Source organism: Camelus bactrianus, chromosome 7 (assembly GCF_048773025.1).
Source record: "Camelus bactrianus isolate YW-2024 breed Bactrian camel chromosome 7, ASM4877302v1, whole genome shotgun sequence".
Lineage (NCBI taxonomy): Eukaryota > Metazoa > Chordata > Mammalia > Artiodactyla > Camelidae > Camelus > Camelus bactrianus.
The window spans coordinates 45,546,207-45,559,794 of NC_133545.1; positions in this window are offsets into that span (position 1 = coordinate 45,546,207).

The window sequence follows — 13,588 nt, forward strand, 5'->3', positions numbered from 1 at the left end:
ACAATGTTTCACATCACACTAAAGTTGATGCAGAAACCTCAAAATAGCTCTACACTCATGAAACTTCAAAAGTGTGGTGATTATCAGAGCCATCGCTAGAGCTTGTAATCTAATGAAGGCATTAACAAAGTGTGTATCTCATTATATCACATTAAAAGATTTCATAACTGTATTTTGATATTAAAATTTTTTGGAATTCTGTTTATTGTTATGCATTTAAAAACATTTTTCTCTGGAGCGGTTTCACCAAACTACCAAAGCAGTTTATATCACAAAAAAAAGTTCAAGGACCTCTACTTGGAGGATATAATTTATAAAATACATATAGAACAGATACAGGAGGAAAACACTCTTGAAAATTTAGACAGATTACCATGCTGACTACAGTACAAAAGAACTCACCATAAACCAACGTGCAAAAACTATCTTGTGTTGTTCTGCACCTCAGAAGCCTGGGGGTATAAGTGGGGTCACGTTAATGCTAAGAGCTACATTTCCTTTGTACCTATCAGCTAATGCAATGCCCCCACACTTTCCCTAAAACCTCTGGTTTTATGAGAATTTCTCAAAGTGTCTTATGTGAATTCATCCATAGTATTCTCATCTTCTTCCTCTCTAGCTGCTCCTGTTAATAATGCCTATGTTCCAGAAGACCCTGGGTAGGGGTGTGGTGATTCAGCACTGCCACCACTCTGTTTTTGAGAACTCAAGGTCGTCTCCTAAAGTTCCTAGTCACAGATCCCCATTTGGCCAGGGAGTGCCTCACCCCCTGAAATTCTCCATCTGACTTCAGTGAATAGGGAGTGTGTTCCTCTCCTCAGTCTGCACCTAGGTCCAAAAGCTGGGGCTTCCTGGGCTCAAAGAGTCAATTTGGGGTTTAGGGATCAATGAAGGGGTAAGGGGAGACTGATGAGAGAAAAGCAGAGGAAAGGATGTTTTCACTGTGAAAAGTCACCTTGGCTTCCTCTGGCAGCCCCTTCCTTCTTGAGGTTCAGACTTGAGTCTATTGGCGGGACCCCAGGAAACCACATGCCAGACACCATGCTGTTCCATCTCCCACCCCTTCCTCCTCATTCAAGTTCACGTCCTCTTTTCTTTGAGCCCCAAATATTAAATCAGCTCACTCAAAGCTATTCTTGCCAGTCCTGTCCTGCTGCGCCAGCAGACCCACTAACACCTAAACTAGCAGCCATCACATGCTAAACATTTCACCCTGGCCCCTGCGGGCCCAGCTGTGCCCTTCCCTACCTCGCTCTGTGCCTGAGGACCTGAGCGGCATTGACAGCACCCAGGCATCCATAGATGCCTTGTCCTCTGAGTTCCGTCCTACTGGGTTCAGCTGTGGGGAAGCACCATCAGGAGATGCGTAGCGGGCGGAGGAAGAAGCCAGCTTGCTCTGTGCCCTGTCACCGTGAGCTGCAGACACCTCTGCTGAAGACAGGGTGCCTGTTAAATGGCTCCCTCTTAGATCGACTGATTTTTTTTTCTCTGGGTTCTGGTGACATAGTAACCCCCTTATCTGTGGGGGATACAGTCCAAGACCCCCACTGGATCCCTGGAATCAGTGATAGCACTGAACCCTATATACACTATGTTTTTTCTTCTATGTACATACCTCTGATGAAGTTTAATTTACAAATTAGGCACAATAAGAGATAAACCACAATACCTAATAACAAAATGGAACAATTATAACAATATACTGTAATCAGTTACATGAATGTGGTTTGTCTCTCTCACTGTCTTATTGTCCCTCTACTCACCCTTCCTCCTGTGATGACATGAAATGACGCAGAGGCTATGTGATGAGATGCATGAGGCCATAACTTTTGCAGTTTGAGGTGCAACAGCAAAACCAGCAGGGATTTCTTTTTCCTTTTCACAATCTCACGGATAGAAGACTCATCTTTACTGTAGATCTTGGCTACCTCAGCATACTTTTTTTTCCCTTTCCTTATTAAGTTGAGAACTTTCACTTGTTCTCTTAAAGGGAGCAATTTATGGCTTCATTATGGCATCCATTTATTTCTAGAACTTTCCATTTAATATTTTCAGATAGCAGTTGACTGTGGAAAGCGAAATCATGGCTAAGGGGGGCTACTGCTCCTCCTTTCTCGTGCTCTCTGGCCTAGCAGGTAAGAGCTCTCCCTGACGGTGGCCTGGGGGTGTTGCACCAGCCCTCGCTCCACGTCACCCTGCCCACACCTCTGCAAGCAGTTCCTCTCTCAGTCCCCATCCGGGTGTGCTGTCTGCTGCTGAGACCCCAGTCGAGCCACCGAATGCATCATTCTGGTCCCGAATGAAAAACCCTGCATCTTATCTCTGTCGTGTTGGAGGGAAACAAGAGAAAATAATATTCGCCCACCAGTCCTGTGATACTGCCCTGTCCTTATGACAGACCTGCAGTCCAAAGGGAAAGCACTGCAGTGTACCACCTGCCCAGTGACCCTGAGCACATGCCAGGTAGCCCCTGTGCAGACTGACTCCTGGTGTGAAACCCAGTGACAACTACACAGAGTCTTCTGTACCTTCTGTCTGTGTAGATTCACCAGCACGGGAAGGACAGAACAAGACCTCGGACAGCAGCCTGACTGCTGAGACCACACAGGGAAAATTAGAAAGAATAACAAATCTAAATGATAACACCACCAAAAAGGGGGCATTAGGCTGGGAAGAAGCCTGCTCAGTATTACTGGGACAACTTTACCAGAACCTAAGATGATGTAGAAGAGATCTTTAGACTTTGTGTGCCTGAGTCAACTCCAGCAAATGGTCATGCTGCTCAGATAAGCTTATTTCTGGAACCACTTTGCTTGAATCATTTACCTTCCAGAAATCTGGTTGCAAAAGTGATCGTTCTTATCCTCACTTCCATCCTCATGCGTTACTGAGATCCTCGCTGCTGGAAATACGCCGTGATCAGTATTCCCACAAGGGTGGGAACATCTAGGGAAAGCTTACTGCCACCCAGCTGGACTCAGGTGTCATCAATCAAGTATTATCCAAAGCAAGACAGGAAAAGGAAGGCACAGGGAATATACTCTTTAAAGCAGTAGTCTTTGTGGAAGATGCATGTTACGGCTAGCCTGTGGTATAATGCCTACTGCAGATATTTCCCTGCCTATTTGCAGACTCATCAGCCACACTGTGAAGTGGCACTATGAGAAACACAAAAAGGAATAATGACGAGTAATTGAGGCCCACTGTGTATTAAGCATTGTACCTGGACTCTTCCAATTCTAATGCCAGCACTATGAGAGGGAGATTATTATCCCCACTTTACTGAAAAGGAAACAGATACTCAGGGAGATGATAGAATCTGTCCAAGGACACATAACAATGAACAGGGCAGAAATATAACTGAGAGCCTTAAGCTAAAGTGGACACAGCTAAAGCTTTAAGCTAAGGTGTACAGATTGGACATACTGGCTGTGTATTTGTGAAGGCAGGACTGAGTATACCTATATACTGATATACAAAGTGGATAGTCAGCAGAAAATATGACTGAGCCAATACAAGGTCCAAGTAGCGGGTGAGGAAAATAAATGTAAGACTACTAGAGAGACAGGCAGTCCCCAGGGATGTGAGATTTGAGCTCAACTTTGAATAGCAGGGAAGGCTTGGGGTAGATGGGGCAAAGGGTGTGGTCAACTTACAGACATGGAAAAGTACCAGTTCTGAGCAGGTGTTGCAGTTTGTCTGGGGCCAAGGGTTCATGAGAGGGAGTACTGAGGAATGAAGCTGGGAGAGAGGGTTGAGAGAGACCAGCTATGAGGGAAATGACAGTAAGGTGACAGTGATTAGACTTCATGCTGTTAGAAAGGAGATACGAAATCATTAAGCCAGGTTTCAGAAAGATTGACCAGGCAGTCACATGACATGCCTGGAGGAGGAAAGCACTAGATTTATGGAGCAGGAAGAAGGCTTCAGTGGTGGTCAGGTGTGGAGTGAGAGGGGCCTGGATTCACGTGGTGGCAGTGGGTATGGAAAGAAGGTACGAATGAGGAGACATTTGAAAGGAAAAATCAAGAGGATATGGCAAGTGACTCATGATAATATCAATAATGATAATAATAGCTAACAATTACTCATCTCTATACATTATTTAAGTGCCTTCTTTGTACCAGGCACAGTTCTGGGCCCTGGGTGTATAGCAATGAACATGACAGACAGGCTGCTTCCCTCGTGGAATTTACATGCCAATGGAAGAGATATACAATAAATAAATAACAGAAACAAAATAAACAGGTAAACAAATGAAATATAACTTCAGGTGGGTGAGTAATTTGTGCAATAAAGATATACAAAAGAGGGTTAAGGGGCTAGATAGGGGTGGGGAGCTTAGGTCAGAGTAGGTGTCTCTGAGGATGAGATATCTGAATGGAGACGTGAACAAAGCTGGGGAGTGGGCCAGATGAAGAACTCTGAGAAAAGCGTTCCAGGCAGAGGGGGCAGGAAGTGCAAAGGCCCTCAGGTGGCTGCATTCTCCCTGGAATCAGAGCAGCACAGCCAGTGTTAGCAGAGGAGAGTGCGGAGGAGGAGAGTGGGAGTGAGGCTGACAGACAGCAGGGGCTGGAAGGTAAAGGGTATTCCAAATGAGAGAGAAGTTGAAAAGTCTGGAGAAGGGGACATGATTTACATTTTAAAAAGATCATGCTGGTCACTTCATGCACGCAGACTAAGGTGGAGCAAGAGTAGAAGCAGGAGATCACTTAGGAGGTTCTTCCAATCATCCAGGTGAAGTTGCTGGTGGCTTGGACCAGTAGTGAAGGGGATGAGAAGTGGCAGGAGTGGGGATGTGTTTTGAAGGTAGAATATACAGGACTTAGTGATGGATTGTATGGAGTATATGGAGTAAAGAAGGAGAGAAACCAAGAAGGCACCTCTGGGAAGATTTCTGCTCTTAGATTTCTTAAAACTTACCTTGGGGTGGAGATTTTCTTGATTCTTTGGTTCTTTGACTTTCCAGTGTAATCCATCAGTAAGTGTAGTAGTAGACTCTGCCCCAAAACATGTCTTGAATCTGTCCTTCCTCACAACCATACTGGTCCATACTCTACCATTTCCTTCCTGGACTATCACACATGCCTCGTGGCTAGCCTTCCTGCTTCTGCCCTTACCTCTTTCCTGACAAACAGCTCTGTAGAGAATCTACCGATTTGATTGGCCTTTGCTAAAGCTCTTTTAGTAGATTCTTGGAATAAGAAATATTTAAAATAAAATTCAAATTCCTCAGCCAGGCTTACAAAATCTTACATAAACCGGTCCCTTGTGGCTTGCCTGACTTATCTCATCCCACTACCCACCGTGCTCACTGCACTCCCGGTCACTTGCAGTTTCTCAAACACACCAAGCCTTTGTGTTCTCTTGTCCCTCTGACTGGTAAGCTTTTTCTTTGTATCTTCAGGGTCCAATCCTTCATATTACTCAGCTCTCAGCTTAAATGTGACCTTCCCAGTCAGCCCTCCTCATCACCCAAGTCATTATTTACTTTGAAAGGAGGGTCTAATTTACTTCCCCTGGAATATGCACTGGCCTTAATGACTTGCTTGACTAATATAATGCAGTGAATGTCACATGGTGGGACTTCTGAAGCTAGGGTCCTTGCAACATCTACCTGGGCCTTTTGAAACACCCTCACTTGGAGCCCTGAGCTGCCACGTAAGACTCTGACCACCCAGACACTGCCAAGTCAGACAAGCCACGTATAATCTCTCCAGTCAACAAGTCCAGCCTCCAGTCACCCCTCCAGGCACCAAACGTCTATACAAGACCAGCCATCAGCTGAACACCACCAGATAACACCATGTGGAGCAGAAGACTCACTCAACCAAGCCCTCCCCAAATTTCTCACCCACAAAAGTGTGAGATAGTAAAATGGTTGTTTTATGAAGCCACTAAGCTTTGTGAAGGCTTGGTATACAGCAATAGATAACTGCAACACAAAGCCTGATATTTCACTTCTGCATATAACATTTATCACTACCTGGTATTTTTCTTATTCATTTTAATACTCTACATGTCATCTATCTATCTATGTATCTATCACCTACTTATCTATGCTGTCTATCTAATTCCAGTCTTTTTTCCCTCCACTGGAGTATCAGCTTCATGCGAGCAGGAACCTTATCTGTCTTGCTGATTGCTGTATTTTTGGCACCTAAATCAGCACCTGTGCACAGACAGGAGTTCCATAAACACTGTTGAACAAATGAAACTCTGCATTTCTGAGTATCTCTCTCTTAAGGGTAGCGAGGTTGAAATGAGTACAACACACACCCACACATACAAATGTAGAGAAAACCTGGGTAAACATCTCAAAATATTATCCTCCAGGTTCCCAGAGCTGGCAAAAGGCAAAGCCTAGATTTAAACCCAGATCGATTTTCTATCTCTACTCTGAAGTACTAAGTTAATCATACTTCCAAGTTTACATACTTTGATTGAAGAGGAAAGAGGGGGAGGGTAGGAGGAAAAGCAATTCATAGGGTCTCTCCTACCCCTCACTTTTTCATTTCTAATTCATCATTTCTAGGGCAGATAATTGCTATGGATTTTTAAATTTGCAATTTAATTTATTAATATCTAATTTCTAAATTATATTATTAATTTTAATAGATGTTGGCTTTCTGATAGCTTTCTTAGTGAATAATCATATTAATAATGAAAATATAATTTGGGGATTTTCCTGTATGTTTACTGACAATTCTGTTTCTTGGCTTATTGTATTAGTCAAAATTTCCAAAAATAGTATTGAATAATTGTAGTGATAGCAAAGATATCTATTCTAGTCTTGATTTGAAATTCCCTCATTTACTATGACATTTCCTGCCTGTTTTTGGTAAATGGTTTTCTTCTTTTATTCTTTTTTACCCTTTTTTTAAACTAAGAACAGTTCCTAAAGTGAATCAAATATATTTTTAATATTTATTAATCATGTAGTGTCTGTTCTTTAATTTGCTAATATAATGAATTATATCAACTGATTTCTTAATACTATTCTTACATTCCAGAATAAATAATTCCAGAATAAAATAGAATTTTATTCTTTGATATGACAATATTCTATTTTGAAATCCTGCATTTCTGTTCACAAGTGAAATAGTTCTTTGTTTCCCTATTTATGTTTTGTCTTCTAAAGATTTTAATATTAAGATTATGCTAGAGTCCCTGTGGTCTGATTTAAATATTTAGAATTTTAAATATTGAAATAACTTGTCCTTTAAAGATTAGACAGAGTTCAGCTATAAAACCTTCTGGTTCCAATTTTTTTAAATAAATGATCTTAAATTATTCTCCCAGTCTTTATTGGTCTGTTCATGTTTTGTATTGCTTCTTCGATCATTTTTAGTAGATTTTTTTAAACTAAGAAATTAACTATTTCCCCTAGATTTTTAAATTTATTGCCTTATACTAACACGTACTTTTATTTTTTAATTTCTATAATCTCTTTAAGATCCAGGATTCAGTCTCAGATTCTCATTTCTCAGATAGTGTAATTTTGCTCTTTTTATCCTCAATCAGACTTAACAGAAGGTTATTTTATGGTTCTTTCCAAGGAACCAACTTTTGGCTTTATTTTTCCTTTCTACTATATTTTTCTGTTTTTTATTTTGTTTATTTCTGCTTTTATCTTTGTTTACCATATTCTAGTTTCTTTTGTTTCATTTGGTTGTTCTTTTTATAACTTCTTATGGTTGAAACATTACTTTATTTCCTCTTATTATTTTCTTTAAAATTTTTTGCAGCTCTAGAACTTCCTTTGACTAGAACTTTTCTGTGCTGATAGTCTTTTCTATGACCTATTTATACTTCACCTCTTTCTAGACAATATGCAATTTCACTTTTCACTTTCTTATTGATCCAGGGGTTATTTCTTTTTATTCTTCCTTCCCAAATTAATTTAGAAGTTCTACTATGTTTTTCATTTCTTCTAGTGCACACTTTTCCTTCTTAGCTGTCAGGATTCAACTTTTATTTCTCTATTAATCTATCAAAAATACTACTAACTCTGTTTCTCTTCAAGATGCTTTACTTCCTCACTCCTCCATACCTACTTCAAATCATGTTTGGGCCTTTCTTAGCAGAGCCTATGAGTTAGCTTTCAATAGATAGCTAATGGAATCAAAACAGTACAATACTGCTTCCAAGAGCATAGGTTAAAAGAATTGTGAGTTGATATAATTAACCTATAGCAATTGTCTGCCTTAGAAATGATAAACCAGATATGAAAAAATGAAGGTGAGGGAGAGATTCTATTTAAATTGTAAGAACCTAAGTTTTAAGACATGTGTAAAAAAATTATAAAATCTTATTGAGGAATATAATGTAAGTTCTGAGTACATGAAGAGGCATCCTATACTTCCCAAATTAATAAATGAATTTATTGTAGTGGCTATCATAATTGCAAAAGGATTATTTTGTGAATGATATAAAAATGACTCAAGAATTCATATGGAAGGATAAATGACTGACAGTAGCCAAAAACTTTTCTGAAAAGGAAGACTAGTTACGAGGAACTTTCCTCCCCAAATATTGAAGTGTAACAGAAAGCTAATGAAATCAAAGCAATATGATACTGGCTTAAGAATAGGCAAGGAAATTAGAGGAACAGAACAGATAATCCATAAATAGATTCAGAAACACATGGGATCCTAATAGAAGATAAAAGTCATAATACATAAATTATAGATTAGATACATCTCAAATTAAAAAATAAAAATATTAAAAAGAATTTTGAAGAAAATCCATCTAACAAGGCAGGGGTTGGGGGGAGGTGGTTCTTAAGTAAAGCAGAAAACCCAAAGGCCATAAAGAAAAAAAAACTTTTTTGTTTTAATCTTGGGTGACACGTTCAATGGGAGCCAGGACTCCTAGCTTCACCAAGGGAGCTGCCCATGGCCTCAGCCTCAGCTCCCCACACAAACAAGCTGGCCCTGCAGGACCCTCCTTTCTGGGCACACAGGTCCAAGGGCATAGCCACAGACATGCTCAGGGCCAGAGCCAAATGTCACCCTGGCTGCCCAGGGAAGGACCACCCTGGGCCCACTCTGCAGGAAGTGGTCCCAACTCACAAGAGGTCCAGGTCCCTGGCCTTGCCACCTTTCTGGGGCAAAATAGACATATTTGATTTTACAGAAATTTAAATATTTTGCAGTCCAAAAGATATAAGGAACAAAGGTTAAAGACAAAAGAGAGGTTAGGAAATAAATTCTTGCAGCACCTATGATAGGTCAGTATGTTTAATATCCAAATATGTCTTACAAATTAAGAGCAAAACAATCCCCCAAATGAGCAAGCAAGATACATGAGAAATTCAAAGAGAAATGAAGATGACTAGCAAACATATGGAAAGAGGCCTGGCTTTACTAGTGTCACAGAGTGTACATTTAAAGAAGTTACATGTCAACTTGTGAAAATTACATACTTTGTTTTCACTTTTTTTTAACTTTGTTCAATAAAAATTAGATGGACTAGTATAATGACATCTATATCCATTGCTTAGATTTAATAATTGTTAATATCTGCCACATTCCTTAATCTGTTTGCTTTTCGTCGTAATATTTTTGACTGAGGATATCATGCTGTTTCTCCCTAAACACTTCAACATGTCCCTCGTAGAGAAAGGACATTTTCCTAAATAACCACAATATCATTTCAACTAGCAGAATTAATAATAATTCTTTCATATTCTAATACCCAGCCCACATTCTAATTTTCGCAGTCAACCTTCAAATATCTTTTACAGCTGATTCACCTAAAGCGAGACCCGATAAGGCTCTCTTACTGCATTTGGGCATCATGTCTCTAGAATCTCTTTTAATCTGGAATGGAATCCTCACCTTTGTCTCTTTTTCCCCCTGGTAGCGATCTGTTGAAGAGATTGGCCAGCTGAATTACAGAATGCCCAACAGCCTGGGTTATTTCTTTGTGGTTTTCCTTGTTTTTCCTGTCTTCCCTGTAAACTGAAGTTATCTCTAAAGGCTTGATTAGATTTAGGTTAGACACTTTGGGCAGCAAGGTTTCACAAGTGATGCAGGGCATTGACAGAACGCACCATATCCAGGGACAGATAATGTCTGGTGTCCACTATTACTGGTTCTAGGAATGTTCGTTGGATTAAGGTGGCAATAACTTCATCCTACACTGCTGTCAAGTTGTGTTTTCCCAGCTATGACCACTACATAATCTGTGAAGTGACATTCTGGTGACATGTAAGCATACAGTCCCCTGTTCACCTTTTCCCTGAATTGTTTTAGCGTCTGCTGACAATGTTAGCCTGTGAATTTTTTTCATCATGGGTTGTAAAAGGGCGACTTTATAGTTTTAGCATTTGTTCCACATTTATCACCTGGAATTCTTCTCCAAGAAGAGCTGTGTCTCACCATCCAGGCTGTCCTTATACAGGTATCCCCCATTTTTCAAAAGTTCATTTTAGGCCACTTTGCTTTTATGATAGACCTACGTTAGTACCTGTTTTCCCTCACCAAAAGAGGGGTGAAGAGGATTTTTGCTCTTAGGAAAAAAGGCAAAAAATGAAAAGAGCATTGAGCGTGTTTCACAGCCACCGGTTACAGAGACAGCACACACCCTGAGCCGTGAGAGCGGCAGCACCACGCTCCTTCCCCGGGAACCACCCTCAGCCTCTCAGCATCAGGCCACAGCTTTGAGCCACATCTTGGCTTGATGTCCATTTATTTTGTGCAACAGTTAGCAAGATGTATCCTAAGGCGATTGCTTCCTCACGCTATGCCATTTCAACTTAGGAAAGATTTCATGGGACGCTGTATTTTCTAATAGCAGAGGAATCCTAATAGAGTTCATACTGAAAAGGCAAGATAAGCTGCTAATTAATTCTGCTTCATAACCAATTTTCAGAGGAAGGAATAAGCCTAATAAGTAACTCCAATGAAGACTCATGAGATTTCTCTTTTACTTCTTACTTTTAAAAAAAAAGTCTCTCTCTTTTTCTGTATCTAGTTCCCTCACTACCGGCCTTACCTGTCTGTATGGGGAGCAAGCATCCCTGATGTGCGAGGGCTTGCAGCCATGCCTCGGGCCATTACAGGTGGACCTGCTGCTTACAGCTGAGCCCTGGGCTCCTGTTGGACATAGTCTCACAGAGCACCCACGTCAGACAAAGTCGCCATGTTACCCACCAAATACCAAATAGTCTTCTCTGGCGGCTGACAGGGTGACTTCTGCTTCTTGAGCAATTTCAGCTTTATCTTTGCTCTATCTGCCCTCCCTGTAGGTAACATTTTTTGAGATATTCAGTCATAATGTTGTCTCCGCTTTCTGACAACACCCAGTCTAGAACAAACTTCCTTAGGCTTGCCCCTGAATTACCCACCCAAAGCCCAAATTCCGTAATGGGTTCTTTCTCACACTCTCTTTCTGAGATGCTTCCTTCACTGCCCCCTCCCACTTCGCTTCCCCATGGTGTACAGTCTTTCTTGCTGCAATAAGTGAGCAAAATAAATTCAACTTGTTCAGTTACAGGTGTTTCTGATGGCCTTTGGATGAAGGCCACACACACACACACATACTTGAATGTATATATCATATATTGTGTTTCAGTTCATTACAGTTATTATTCTTTTTTGATGCTTAAATTGTCCCAATTTTGTTAGTGAGAGATCCTTCTAACCAGCTTAAGTGACTCTTTGGCAGGACACCATTAGTCTCTGAAAGCATCCCTGTGTTTTGGCACACAAAGATGTCCTAAACTCATCAGGTATATTCCCTGCCCCAGACCTGGATAAAAATTAAAAGAGTAATATGAACCAATAATTTCCAGGAAATGAGAAGTACTTTCACAGCATGCTGGTTAAAGTTGAATTTTTATAATTTCTTGGGAAAGAACTATAAGGCATTTACTAGCATTTAAAGTATTCATACTTATTGACTCAGCAAGCCAATTTTTGAGAATCTAACAGAAAAAAAGAAAAGCAAGAGAATGTAGGAATTTGATACATGCATCCCAATGTTCATAGCAGCACTATTTACAATAGTCAAGGCATGGAAGCAACCTAAATGTCCATCAACAGATGATTGAATAAAGATGTGGTACACACACACACACACACACACATATACACACACTGGAATACTACTCGGGCATAAAAAAGAATGAAATAATGCCATTTTCAGCAACATGGATGGACCTAGAGATAATCAAATTAAGTAAAGTAAGTCTGACAGAGAAAGACAAATATCATATGATATCACTTATATGTAGAATCTAAAAAAATGACACAAATGAACTTATTTATAAAATAGAGACTCACACACATAGAAAACAAACTTTTGGTTATGGGGGAAAGGGGGAGGGAGGGATAAATTGGGAGTTCGGGGTTTGCAGATACTAACTACTCTATATAAAATAGATAAATAACAAGGTCCTGCTGTATAGCAGAAGGAACTATATTCAATATCCTGTAGTAACCTATAATAAAAAAGAATATGAAAAAGAATATATGTATGTATAACTGAATCACTATGCTGTATACCAGAAACTAAAAATAACATTATAAATCAACTATACTTCAATAAAAAAAAGAGAGAATGTAGGAATTTATGCACAAGGATATTAATTGCAACATTGTATTGGCAGAAGAATCAAAACTGAATATTTGCCAAAGACTAAATTATGGCACATAATACAGAGTATAGAATATCAAGCAGCTACTTTTTTAAATGAGGTAGGGCTATAGCTAGAAAATATCCATGAAATACTGATAAACAAAGGAAGCAAGTTGCAATGTGATATCTATACAGCATAGTCTAATTTGGAGGGGAAAAAAATCACCCTATGCTTGTTTTATTTTTGTTTGATCATGAATGGTTTTTATTACACTAAACTCAAAGGAGTGAGAACAGATCCAAACCATCTATGATTCAGTCTAGTGTGCAGCACATAACACAGTTCTTTTTCATTTACCAAAATACATATATATGAGAAAAAAATAAGTAACAATAATCAAACTAAAATGGAATTGGATTTAAACAGCTTTTCATTCATAGCCTATCAGTAAGACAAAAGATAGACATTTTACAGAGAGAGTTAGCCAGTTTCTTAAAAAGGGCCTGGGTTTCTCCCAGGAGGCAATGACATCAAAGCCTCCTGTCTGCTGTATTGTGTCCCAACTCACATATTAAGAACCCTCATAGTGGCTTGGATCCAGTTACTCTTACTTCTTCACCCCGTGTAACAGAGAAAAGCACCTGACTCCTTAATCAGTGAGGAGAGAGAGTTAACCTTGGAGAATGATAGACTGCCCGTAATTAAAGTTTCCATTTGGCCGTTCACCACAAAAATGTACATACATATGGAAATTTTATGGGATTGGGGACAAAACAACTCTAGGGAAAGCACCTAAAGTCATTATATTTTGGTGACTTAAAGATAAATTAACAGAGCTTTTCAAAGATATGGGCACTAAAGCTAAATGGAAAAGAAAACTGAAATGAGAAAAAGGTTCATCCTTACCACAGCAGAAGGACTTTCTGCCCTAAGTAATTTCCGTTTTCCAGGTGATTGGGTTTGCATTCTGGCTACACTAATGCAATAGTTCTATGTATGAGT